At 49.9% G+C, this 13,063-nt stretch overlaps 1 protein-coding gene across 1 annotated transcript in view; it reads right to left on the reverse strand.

Annotated features, from left to right (window-relative positions):
* Positions 1–12,085, reverse strand: part of ZNRF3 (zinc and ring finger 3) — a 55,195-nt gene extending 43,110 nt beyond the window's left edge. Inside the window, exon 1 of the mRNA XM_077309171.1 lies at positions 11,773–12,085. The gene's annotated coding sequence lies outside the window, so the exon portion shown is untranslated. The remainder of the gene's footprint in view (positions 1–11,772) is intronic.
* Positions 12,086–13,063: the final 978 nt, after the last annotated feature.

The raw sequence follows: 13,063 nt of genomic DNA on the forward strand, positions 1-13,063 counted from the left end.
TCAACTCCGAAGGGGCCAGAATAAAAGCATGAGAATCTGGATGAGGTAGACCTATATCTAGAGAGTTTCTCTTCTACATATGTGACCCAGCATTTAAAAAAAAAATTCTCCAAGGGACACCTGAAGTGCTTGTCACAAGACCAATCCATCACTGGCCTTCTCACAGGAAACAGCAGAATACAAAGCTCAGAGATGCCAGGAGTCACAAAGAACAAGAGGTTATCAGAGCTGTTCCAGAAGGGTATGGGGGCATGGTGTAGGGAAAGAGACATGAACTCCATCTTACGTGATGTAAAAATCGCACATCTAACTATATGCCATGGGAACATGAAGCATGTATGCAGTAAAACAGAGCATGTGATTTCCTTTTGTACACAAAGGTGCATCTGTAGAAGAAAAATGTGGCACATGAAAGGTTCGTTACTAGAAGTGTGGGGGGTGGGGGAGAGGGTCACAAGTCAGCTGTCTGCCCCAAGGAGCTAATTGTTTTGTACAAGTGGAATAGCACTAGCAGGGGCAATTTTCAGATTCTGAACTACTAGTACCTCTGCAGTCTGTTGCTGCCTTGGTCAAGCATAACCCAGATTTTTTCTTAAGCACTGCCTGCTATCTGCCACATAGCTCTCTTCCAGTCCCCAGCAGCAGCATCTGCAGGAAATGAATGTCATCCAACGCTGCCCAGCAGTTAAGCTGTCACCTAGAACATCCCCTGTACATGTGGATTAAGGAGATCTGTCTTTTTAGGAGACATCTAACACATATCCAAAGCTCTGTAATTGCAAGCCAAGTTGGCTCTTCTGCTGCAGGGTTCATTACTTTCTGGACTCAGCTTACAACGATCAAATTCCAAACTATATCATCAGAGCAGAAACAGAACTCAACTAGAAAGGATGTTTCAGCTTTCCAAGCTATGTAACCCAACACTGGCCAAGTTGGGAGCCAAGGACCCATGCACCAGAGGGCTGCCCTCTCTCCAGTCAGAAGCAGCCATTTATGAGGAGAACAAATGCTTCCTTAGTATTGCAAACCCTAACCCTATGATTCTATGATTCTAAACCATCTTCTCAGGTTCAGTGTAAAGCAAGGCCTGAGCATCCAGGCAGCCTATCGATAGAATTCTGAACAGCATACTAAGGGCACATTATAATTTAAGCTATCTTTGCTTCTCATCCATGTTTTCTGCAGGCTCTAGCTTCATGGGACATCTCCCCACTCCACAGGGCAGGTGCCCCCCACACTAGGAGTGTTTCCTCATTATGATTTCATTTATATCCCACCTTTGTTATATAATCAACCTTTCCTTTTTAATGGGAGAGGCAGCACGTTATCCCTTGCTGAAAAAACCATCCCTGGGCCAGCATGATCTGGTCAACTACCATGCCATTTCACACATGGCATTTCTTGGAAGGGTAGTTGAAAGGGCCGCTGTGGACCAATTATTAGCATACGTAGGCTAAGCTTCTGTCCTGGATCCATTCCAGTCTAGCTTCCAACCTGGCCATGGGGTGGGGATAGCACTGGTTGCCCTGATGGACAATCTCTGACGACAGCTGGGCTGAGATGGGTTGGCATTGCAGAATTGCAGCAGGATAGGATGAAGCATTCTTGTCCCCCACTTATTTTTAAGTGTATCATTTGAAAAGCTGCTGAAGGTGGGTGAATGACTGCCTGATGACACCACATTGTGGAGCTGATAAGGAATCAGGCCCTTGCTGCATTTTTAAATGGCCCAAGTAGAGCTCTAAACTTCCAAGGTCAAACCCATTGGTGTCCTAATGCCTAGTAGTGCCTTCCAATCATACCATGGATTGTTGTGCAGGCTATGAGCCTTAGAGTCCCAGCACAAGCCCACTGTGGCTTCCCAATCTTTGGAATTGGATCCAGGAACTGTGGGCTGTGGGTAATTAGAATTTGGAAGGAAGATGACCACGTAGCAACTCACTCTGCTGGGTGGACCCTGGTGTCCAGCACCGCCTCCCAAAACAGCTACCACAGGGGAGGGAAAGGTCCCTCCAGGCCACCGTTTATAATTCCTTTGACTCCAGTGATGATAAACCTAGCAAGGTTTTTGAAGGTGGGAAAACAGCTTGGCTTTCCTTCTTCAATGTGTTTGTGCAAGAAGGGTTCCACCTTCCACATCAGTACCACATAGTAGTCCTAAATAGCCATGGAAAAGAAACACCCCATTCCCAAGCCTTCCCTGTGATAAGGCTCCTTATCACAGAAAAGTGAGAAGAAAAACAGGAATTTATTGGCAGATAAAAAGAAATTGGAATCAGGTTTGTATAAATAAGAGACCTGGCAACCTAGAGCAGCAACAATTTAATATCACACAAGATAGCTACCAGGGAACCTGTCACTTTTGTCCCTCTCCCTGAAGAGGGCAGGACCTTAAAATCTACCTTGGCTGCTCCACTCAAGCCTCCAACAACCGAACTAAGCCAACCACTTTTACCTCAACAGCTACCAGGGTTCTGGGAAAAGACAGTTCACACTGACAGGCACCAGCTCCCAGCAATCAGTTGGAAGTACAGCAAGAGACTGACAGAGACAGCCTGCTGTTGATCTTAGCAGAGGCCCAATGGTAATCCAGAAGAGCCTTCTGCTCTTATTGGACGAAGCAGTCCAATAAGACCGCCTGCTAGAAGCGCCTGCTTCTAAAACTCCAGAGAGGAGACTGAGCAACAGGCTCAGACATGGCCTGAAGAACTCCTGCCTGTACTAGTGGAACAGCAAGGGATTCCCTGTCCTCACCCCACAATCCTCATATGGAAGGCAGCAGCAATAGTTACCAATGTGATGCCAATGCATTAGAACAACTGAGGGTTAAAGGGAGGAAGTAGAATTTTGTCATCTCCATGTTTTTTTAAACCCTCAGGAGATTTTCAGTGCCTTGGAGTTGTCTGCAGGGTATTTTATTTGAGCCTGATTTCCACACAAAGCTAGGGTGTAATGTTCTGCTCTAACATTCCAAACACAAAGCTAATGTTGCCCTCAGTTACTCTTTGCAGTCTCCATGCTCGGTTCTACTCCTACCACCACCAAGATCTCCACTGCATGCCACAAGATCCCCAGGCAGGTCTTATCCCACAGGCCACCACTTACAGTGCCAAGGGAGATCAATGAAATATGATCTCACAGAATCACAGAATTATACAGTTGGAAGGGGCCATACAGGCCATCTAGTCCAACCCCCTACTCAACGCAGGATCAGCCCTAAGCATCCTAAAGCATCCAAGAAAAGTGTGTATCCAGTCTTTGCTTGAAGACTGCCAGTGACGGGGAGCTCACCACCTCCTTAAGCAGCCTATTCCACTGCTGAACTACTCTGTGAAATTTTTTTCCACTTTCCAATCTCCATTTTCTTTCTGTTCAACAAACACACAGCACCACAACTGCAGAGGTGCCCGCTGGCATCCATTAATAGTTTTCTGCTTTCAAACAGAAGGAACCTGGAGGCATCCCATATCAGCCCTTGTATGGGCTGTGTCTCATTCATGGCACATTTATTTCACAGCTACTTCTCAACAAAGCTCTTATGTACTCAGCCGTCACTTGCCTTGCCCACTGCCGTTCTTATTGAGATTGTCCAAAGTGCTGAATCACCCCCAGGAATCACACCACAGGCCATTTCTGTATGAACTGACAAGAGCAAAACCTTCACCGGGCACGAAACAGTGGTCAGTTGAGATAGTTGATAAATGTAACAACTTTTTGCATAAGAGAACTTTACCACCACCACCACCACAATCCCCAGTGAAACCAAAAGGGTGAAGGGAAACAACCTCTCATTTTCACTGCTGCCTTATAACACTAAAGTTTAATCCTGACAAGTGCTCCTCATAAGAGGAAGGTCTGACCTTATATATTCTGGATCCCCTTGAAGGAAAAGGCTCGTCAAATGAGAGTGTTCTTGGATCCAGGCCTACCGCTGGAGCAGAAGGTGGCAGCTGTGGCCATGGGTGCTTTTTACCAGGGTGTAAACTGCATGGAGCTTTTATTCCAACCCCAGGTCGATTCAGTCCCTGCCCTCTACACAGAATGCAATTTCCATTTTGATTTGGGGCAATTTAAATTTTCCTTCTGCACCAAGGAGGATTGATCCGGAGTGACCCTACCTTTATTGTGTGATATCTTGGAGTGCTTTTAATGCTCAATATATGGTGCTGAAGAAGAATCTTGCGAGTCCCTTGGACTGCAAGGCGAACAAACCGGTCAGTCCTAGAGGAGATCAGCCCTGGCTGTTCCTTAGAAGGCCCTGAAGATGAAACTCAAATACTTTGGCCACCTCATGAGAAGGAAGTACTCCCTGGAGAAGAGCCTAATGCTGGGAGCGATCAAGGGCAAAAGAAGAAGGGGATGACAGAGAATGAGGTGGCTGGATGGAGTCACTGAAGCAGTCGGTGCAAACTTAAATGGACTCCGGGGAATGGTAGAGGACAGGAAGGCCTGGAGGATAATTGCCCATGGGGTCATGATGGGTCGGACATGACTTTGCACCTAACAACAACAACAACAACAACAAAGGTTATTATCAAATTGTCCAAAGAAACTGATGGTAAATGTTGGAATTGTCAAGATGCTATTGGATCTTTTCTCCATTTGTAGTAGAACTGTGAATTGACCAAAAGGTTATGGATAAAAGTTCATGATAAATTGTAAACTGTGTTTAAATCTTTGTTGGTCTTAAAGGTGCTACTGGACTCTGATTTTATTGTGCTACTTCAGACCAACACGGCTACCCATTTGAATCTATGTTTGAATGTAAGTTTGTACTATTTAGTTATATTTATTTTGGACTTATATCCGCCACTCTTGGGAGACTTCTGGTGGCTTATAATTTTAAAATCTTACAGACCAATAGGTAAAGGTATCCCCTGTGCAAGCACTGAGTCATGTCTGACTCTTGGGGTGACGCCCTCTAGCATTTTCTTGGCAGACTCAATATCGGGTGGTTTGCCATTCCCTTCTCCAGTCATTACCGTTTACCCCCCAGCAAGCTGGGTACTCATTTCACCAACCTCGGAAGGATGGAAGGCTGAGTCAACCTTGAGCCGGCTGCTGGGATCAAACTCCCAACCTCATAGACAGCTTCAGACAGCATGTCGGCTGCCTTAGCACCCTGCGCCACAAGACCAATAAAACCCCTATAACGCCCCCCCCCTCCAACAAACCCCAGAAGACTGGCAGCCAAATACTCCCTACCTCCTGAGAAGACTGACCTATGGGTGGGGTGCATAGATGTAAATGCCCAGCCTGAGATGGGGCCATGTTGATCTTGGCCTTGGCCTCAACCCAGGACCTGTGGAATTGGGATAGCTCTGTCAGGACCCTCAGCTCTCCCGGGAGCTCATTCCACCAGATCTGGGCCAGAACTGAAAAAGCCCTGGCTCTGCTTGAGGCCAGGCATACTTGCTTAGGGCCAGGGACCTCCAACAGATTAGTACCTGCAGAGCATAAGGAGACAAGAGGTCCCTCAGATAGGTTGGGCCCAAGCTGTGAATGGCCTTGATCAATACCAAAATCAATACCAAAACCTTGAACCTGATCTGGGCCAGAACTGGTAATTAATGCAGCTACCTCAGCACAGGCTGGATATGGGCCCTCCACAGTGTTCTAGTGAGGACCCTAGTCGCTGCATTCTGTACAAGCTGGAGTTTCCGGGTCAAGAACAAGGGCAGGCCTGTATAGAGTGAGTTACAGAAATCCAATCTAGAGAAGACCGTTGCATGGATCATTAGACCCAAAACACATGTTGTTCAGCATTATACCCACAGTTATAACTAAACAGGGCGCTGAATTCTTATTCCACGCAACCGCAGCAGCTGGACACATCATCACTGCTGGATGGAAGCAACAGCAGGCTCCCCAAAGGGACTCATGGGACACGAAACTTAGAGAGCTATTGGTCATAGCTAAGCTAACAGATTTGTTTAACCACAGACCGCCGGAAGACTTTCAAAAACACTGGGATGAATATCTGAAATATTTGTAAAACTCTTTATTTCTGTAATTCTTTGTAACTTTTCTGAACTATTGTTAAAAATATATATATTATTTAAAAAACGGGTTGGAAACATCAGTTGGTGCAGAATGCTACAGCCAGGATGTTGCCTGGAACAGGTTGTAGGGACTGTATCATTCTAGTCTTGGAGCATCTTATTGCTTTCCAGTTTATTTCCCAGCACAGTTCAATTTTTAAAGCCCTCTATGATATGGGACCAACACACCTGAAGGACCTCCTACTCCCTGTTTGACCTCTGCACTTACCTTTTGTGGCCCTGCTTTGGGTGCCCCTGCCTGCTGAGGTTAGGCAGATAGCAACTTTCTCACAGAAGGGCCTTCTCAGTGGCTGCACCAAAATGTAAGAAAATCTTTCTCCAGGCAGACTTGCCTCCCCCTTCTGTTGCTACCTCCTTCAAGCAGGTGAAGACTCACTCTGCTTGACATTTCCTGGTTTACCCCTCCTTCTTCCCCGGTGCTTTAATTACTATTTTTATCTTCTGTACTTATTTTAAGCGCTGGTTTTAAATTGTGTTAATGATGTATTTGCATGCTGGATTTAAGATAGCTTTCAAGATGAGATTTTAATCTGCATGTGTCAATTTTTTAGCCGCCATAGTGGCTCTATGAAGGCAGAAAGGCAGGGTAAAAATCTTTTAAATTATAATTTCAAAAATTTATTCATTATTATTTATTATCACTGAACAATCCACCACTCACGCAAGTATCTGCCCTTAAGGGGAAAAATTCCCTCCCTGGATGTCAGCACTTACCACTGCCAGTCGGGGATGCAGCACTAGTAGAAAGGAGACCCTCTGCCAGGGACCTTTGCCTAGCACTCCCTTCCCTATCACATTAGACTGGCTGGACAGCTTCCCAGCCTCCCTCTCAGCAGCCAAATGGCCAGTAAGTAACCAGCTGCTGCCTGGAAAGGGAGGATGGGCAAGCAGCCAAGCTGTCTAGTGAGTGGGACCATGCAGGAGGGGTAGGGGCAGGCCAGCATCTCAGCAGCCAAGCATCACAAACACCCAGGAAAAGCGCTGGCCATCATTCATCACCAAGGCTGCAAGACAAAGCTGCTGTGGTGCTGAAGAGTGCTGAAGGAACTATGAGGAGCTGAGTTCAAGCCCTGACTCACTGATAAAATTCCCTGTCCTCAGAATGTTGTGAGGATAGTTTGGAATACACGCCAAGCAGGCCTTCCTGAATTAAGGATGGCATCCAGAAACAAGGGTAAACATAGCTACATATAAATGCTTATACCAAATCCATAAGCCACATTTTCAGCAGCATCCCTAGGCCTGGATTCACAGATCATTTCTACAACCAAAGGAATTTTCAACCACAAAGTATGATTTCATCAATCCCCAGCACTGCCACTGCCCATAATGCCCATCCCCACTTCTTGGGGATGGAGGGGGCACTCTAAGGGAGCAGCAGTTGGTGGGCATTTGGGGGCTGCAGCAGAAGCCATGGGGCAGAAGGGCATACTGCATGGGTGGGAAACTTCCTACCCACAGTGGCTTCCTCTGGCACTCTTGGAACTGCCCAAATTCCTTGAGGTTCCAGTACCTGAGTCACCTCATGCCAAGCCCTATGACCATTCCTCTCTCCTAGGCCTCCAGGCATGCCTTGCCCCAAGTGAGCCCTCCCAGCAAGGCATGGACACAGAGCCCACACAACCTGAGCCAAGCTGCATCTCTTGAAGGCGTTCTACTGAATGGGACCACTGCTAGGCAACACCTGTACACTGCAGCAACATAACCAGTAGCCTTCCTGGCTCCATTCATGCAGCTGTTGCAATGAAGCCTCTTCCTGTGAGCAGCTGCAAAGCTCTAAGAGCCAGAAAGGACTGTGAAGCAGCACACGGCCCCTTCCCATATCAAAGTGCTTGACTCTAGTGTGGAAGTTTCCAGACAAGGTGAGGAGATGCACCCATGTATAACCAATGCAGCATTAGAGACGATGGGGGAGGGGGGCTTATCCAATATTTGGTGAAACAGGTAGAAAGAAGATCTACTTCTCAGCCAAGCACCTCTGAATTGAGGACAAAAGCTCCAAGCAAAAAACCAAACCAGATTCAAGCAGGACAGCTGCTGTAACACCAACCAATAGAAGTCACTCCAGTGAAGCCATGTGGTCATCAGACCACATGGGGTCTGGAGGGGGTCTCGGGCTCCCAAACAGCCTCTTGCCTTCTTTTATTTCCCCCACCCTTTCATTTTCCACAATGCCCAAAGTAAACAGCATATCCACAAAAGCTATAAGATGAAAGGGTGAACCCCCTTCTGTTTCAGTATAAAGAAGTGCAAACTGGAGTGATCTGAAGCTGCCTAGAAATATGCAAGATCAAAGCAGGTCTTGTTAAATTAAAAATGCTGTCACACAGATAGGAACTAGCCGCTAGCAGTGCCGGCTTCAACATGCGAGTCTCTGATCTGAGGCAGAGGAAGGCTCAGCAACACAAGAAGCCGCATTCACCACAAGGAAAGGGGGGGAAATACATTCACCAGCAGCAGATGAGTTTTAATAAGGTTATTAAATACCTTATAAGCAAACTATTAGAATTTAACTCTTGCAAGGCTTTCTTTTCAAGAAGCTATGTGTGAGGCCTTCTTGGATTCCTCCGGAGAACAGACAGCAAAAAGCCAATAAAAAAAACAGACAAAGGTCATTGACATCTTAAGGACCCCGACCTTTCAAAACAAATAGACAGGGATTTACTGTAAGGAAGGGCAGTTATTCTGCATGAGCCAACCTCATGAGATACCATCTTTCAACGTTTCAATAGGAAGCAGCTTGCATGTGCTGTTTGGGTAGAGGATATGGACTCAGTGGCACAGCATCTACTCTGCGTGTTGAAGATTTGAGATTCAGCACTGGCATTTCTGGTTAAAAGCATCAGGTAAAAATAAAAGGAGCAGGAAATAATAGTGGCATTGTGGTGGGGGTCTGCTATAGATTGTCAGGCCGAGGACTTGGCTGAGATCCTCTAGGACTGACCGGTTTGTTCGCCTTGCAGTCCAAGGGACTCGCAAGAGTCTTCTCCAGCACCAGAGTTCAAAAGCCTCAATTCTTTGACGCTCGGCCTTCCTTATGGTCCAACTTTGGCAGCCATACATTGCAACTGGGAATACCATAGCCTTGACTAAACGCACTTTTGTTGGCAGGGTGATGTCTCTGCTTTTTAGGATGCTGTCTAGATTTGCCATAGCTTTCCCCCCCAGGAGCAAGTGTCTTTTAATTATTTTGCTGCAGTCCCCATCTGCAGTGATCTTGGAGCCCAGGAAAATAAAATCTGTCACTATCTCCATTTCTTCCCCATCTATTTGCCAGGAATTGAGAGGGCCGGATGCCATGATCTTTGTTTTCTTGATGTTGAGTTTCAAGCCAACTTTTGCACTCTCCTCCTTCACTCGCATCAACAGGCTCTTTAGTTCCTCTTCACTTTCTGCCATTAGAGTGGTATCATCTGCATATCTGAGGTTGTTGATATTTCTCCCTGCAATCTTGATCCCAATTTGTGACTCCTCTAATCCTGCCTTTCTCATGATGTGCTCCGCATACAAGTTAAATAGGCAAAGCGACAGTATACAGCCTTGCCGAACTCCTTTCTCAATTTTGAACCAATCAGTGATTCCATGCTCGGTTCTCACTGTTGCTTCTTGACCTGCATATAGGTTTCTCAAGAGGCAAAAAAGATACTCTGGTATTCCCATCTCTTTAAGAACTTGCCACAATTTGTTGTGCTCCACACAATCAATGAAGTCAATGAAGCAGAAGTAGATGTTCTTCTGGAACTCCCTAGCTTTCTCCATGATCCAGTGTATATTGGCAATTTGATCTCTAGTTCCTCTGCCTCTTCGAAATCCTGCCTGTACTTCTGGAAGTTCTTGGTCCACATATTGCTGGAGCCTAGCTTGTAGGATTTTGAGCATAACTTTGCTAGCATGAGAAATGAGTGCAATGGTGTGGTAGTTTGAACATTCTTTGGCATTGCCCTTCTTTGGGATTGGAATGCAAACTGTCCTTTTCCAATCCTATGGCCATTGTTGAGTTTTACTCAGTTCCTACTTCCTCAAGAACAAGTCATATCAGACTAACATCTTTTTTTTGAAAAAGTTACCTTGCTAGATCATGGGAATGCTGTGGACAGTTACCTTGATTTCAGTAAGGCTTCTAATAAAGTTCCGCATGATATTCTTATTGACAAATTGGTAACATGCGGTATGGATTCTATTACTGTTAGGTGGATTGAGAACTGGTTGACAAATCGCAACCAAAGGGTGCTTGTAAATGGTTTGTTATCTTCTTGGAGATGAGTAGAGTGCCTCAGGGATGTGTCCTGGGCCCTGTGTTTGATTTGGATGAAGGAATAGAGGGGGTGCTTATTACATTTGCAGATACTAAACTGGGAGCAATAGCAAACATACCAGAAGACAGAATCAGAATACAAGATTATCTTGACAGGCTAGAAAACTAGATAACATTAATAAAATGAATTTCAATAGTGATAAATGTAAAGTTCTGCATTTAGGTAGGAAAAATCAAGGATGGGCGAGACTTGTCTTGGCAGTGGTCCATGTGAAAAGCATCTGGGGGTCTTAGTAGACCAGACACTGAACATGAATCAGCAGTGTGACTGGTTAGCTAGAAAGGCAAACGGGATTTTGGGCTGTATAAAAAAGTATCGTGTCCAGATCACGGTTGGTAATATTACCACTTAACTCCACCCTAGTAAGACCTCACTTTTGGGCACCACGACTGAAGAAAGATGTAGAGAAACTGCAGCATGTTCAGAAGAGAGCTACGAAGAGGTTTGGAGAACAAGTCATATGAGGAAAGGTTGAGGGAGTAAGCAGGTAGTTGTGAGTTCCTGCATTGTACAGGGGGTTGGACTAGATGACCTTGGAGATCTCTTCCAACTCTATGATTCTACCTGCCCACCCACAGTGACCCCAATTTCCTGCCCAAGTGACCCCTCTACCAAAAGTCTCCAGAATCCAGCCTGGCCTGGAGGAAATCCATTTGCCATCGTACAGCATCTTTCCACAGACCAGGGCCTCGGACAGGGACCAGCCTTCCCCTGGTATGAACGGGTTACATGCCCCTTGTAATGAACACCTTTCCCACACTATAATGAATGGACTATACCATGCTGATGACACACACTGGTTCCCTGCCATACACCTGGGGAAAGAAAACACACACATACCCCAACAGGCTGGAACACAAGTACTTGGCCAAAGTGGGGAACACATCAAGCATCAAGTATTACCAGCTTTTTGCTTATACCTTCCCAGTAAAAAAACGGAGACTCAAGACCCAGGCATTCGACTCCAGCTTCAGTAGTCATTTCAGAAGACAGTTTGTGTACTGAAGGAAAGCATCAACCAGAATACAACCTCTACCCATCACTGCCACCCACCCAGAAGCACTTCCTGTGGAGACTCTAAGGGCAGGTTCTCGGGCCCCTCTGAGGCCGTGGGGGGGGGGGGAGAGGCGCTCGTCGGAACCACCGAGACCGGTCCCCCGTGAGGAAGGGGCTCTCCGCACTAGCCACTCGGGGGGACCTCTGCTCCAGCAGAGGAGGCCCAGCAACCACACACGGAGCTCTGTGGTTCAGGCCCGGCCCGAGCCCCTGCCCTCCTCCGCCGTCCCTCTCCCGGCCAGGCAGGCGGGCAGGCAGGCAGGGCACCGGGCGAGCAGGGGAGGCGCGGCCGTCCCCGCTTCCCTCCCTCCCTCCCTCCCTCCCTGCGGCGGTCTCACCTGGACGATCTCCCCCTCGGCGCTGAGCGTGGCCCCGGCGCGGGAGAAGCGGCCCTGCAGCCCGGTGGTGTAGGTGGTGTAGTCGCCGCCCGGGCTGGACTCGAAGAGCACCACCTCCACGAAGGCCGCCTCGCGGGCCAGCGCGCCCTCCGACCGCCACGGCCACGCCGCCAGCAGCGCCGCCACCAGCACCAGCGGCCCCGCGCCCCGCGCCCCGCGCCCCCCGCCGCCGCCGCCGCCGCACCACGACGACGACGACGAGGAGGAGGGGGAGGGGAAGGAAGGCAGCGGGGGCGGCGGCGGCGGCGGGGGGCGCGCAGCAGGGGGCGGCGGCGGGGGCCGCAGCGCCGCCGCCGGCCCGGACAGCAGCAGCAGCCGCCTCATCGCACCGCCGCCGCCCCCCGCGCGCCACTCGCGGCGGCCGCCCGGCCCAGGCCGCGCATCGCTCCCCGGCCGCTCGCCGCCCCGCCGCGCCTCGGGCTCAGGCGCTCAGGCCCGCACTCGCCCTGCCGCCGCCTCCGCGGGCCTCCCCTCGCTGGCTGGCTGGCTGGCTGGCTCCGCTCCCAGCTCCGGCCGCCGCTCTCCTCCGCCCTGCCGGGCCGCTTCCCTTTCATCCGCGCCACGTGACGGGCATCGCGGGGTTATCCCCGCCCCCCGCCCGCCCCGCCCGCCCCGCCCGCCTGCCGCTTGGCTGGAGCGCCGCCTGCCTGCCTGCCTGCCTGCCCTGCCTTGCCTGCCCTGCCCGGCCCTGCCTGGCGCTGCTTGGCGCTGCGGCCGGCCGGCCGGCCTGGGAGAGGAGAGGAGAGGAAAGAGCGGCTGCGGGGCCAGTAGGCTCGGGGGCTTCCCGCTCGGGAGCTTCCTCGCCCGCTCGCTGGCTGCGGGGCGTGCCGGTGGGGAGGGGGCTGCTGGCAAGGACCACGGGGAGGGGGCGCCCGCCGCTTCCTCCTGGCGCGGGGCGGGTCCCTTGGCGGCCGGCGCTCTTTCCAGCGCCCTCGGCCCATGCTCAGGAGCTCACGGCCTCCCGCGCCCGCCCCGGCCCTGCCCTGCCCTGAGGGGAGCGGCCCGTGAGAGGCGCGCCAGGACGGACCGCCCGCCCTTCCTGCTGCCTCTGAGGCGACGAGCGGGCCCAAAGAGCGCTCCGTTTTCCCGCCTGATGGGGCCCCCCTCCTCCCCCCCCTCTGTGGCCGAAGGGAGACCTTTCAGGACCCGGGAGGGGAGGGGAGGGGGGTTGGGGTGGTCTCATTTGGGGCAGGAGATCTGGGTATCCCCACCTCCCCCTTCCTCATGCCAC

Source organism: Paroedura picta, chromosome 13 (genome assembly GCF_049243985.1).
Source record: "Paroedura picta isolate Pp20150507F chromosome 13, Ppicta_v3.0, whole genome shotgun sequence".
NCBI lineage: Eukaryota > Metazoa > Chordata > Lepidosauria > Squamata > Gekkonidae > Paroedura > Paroedura picta.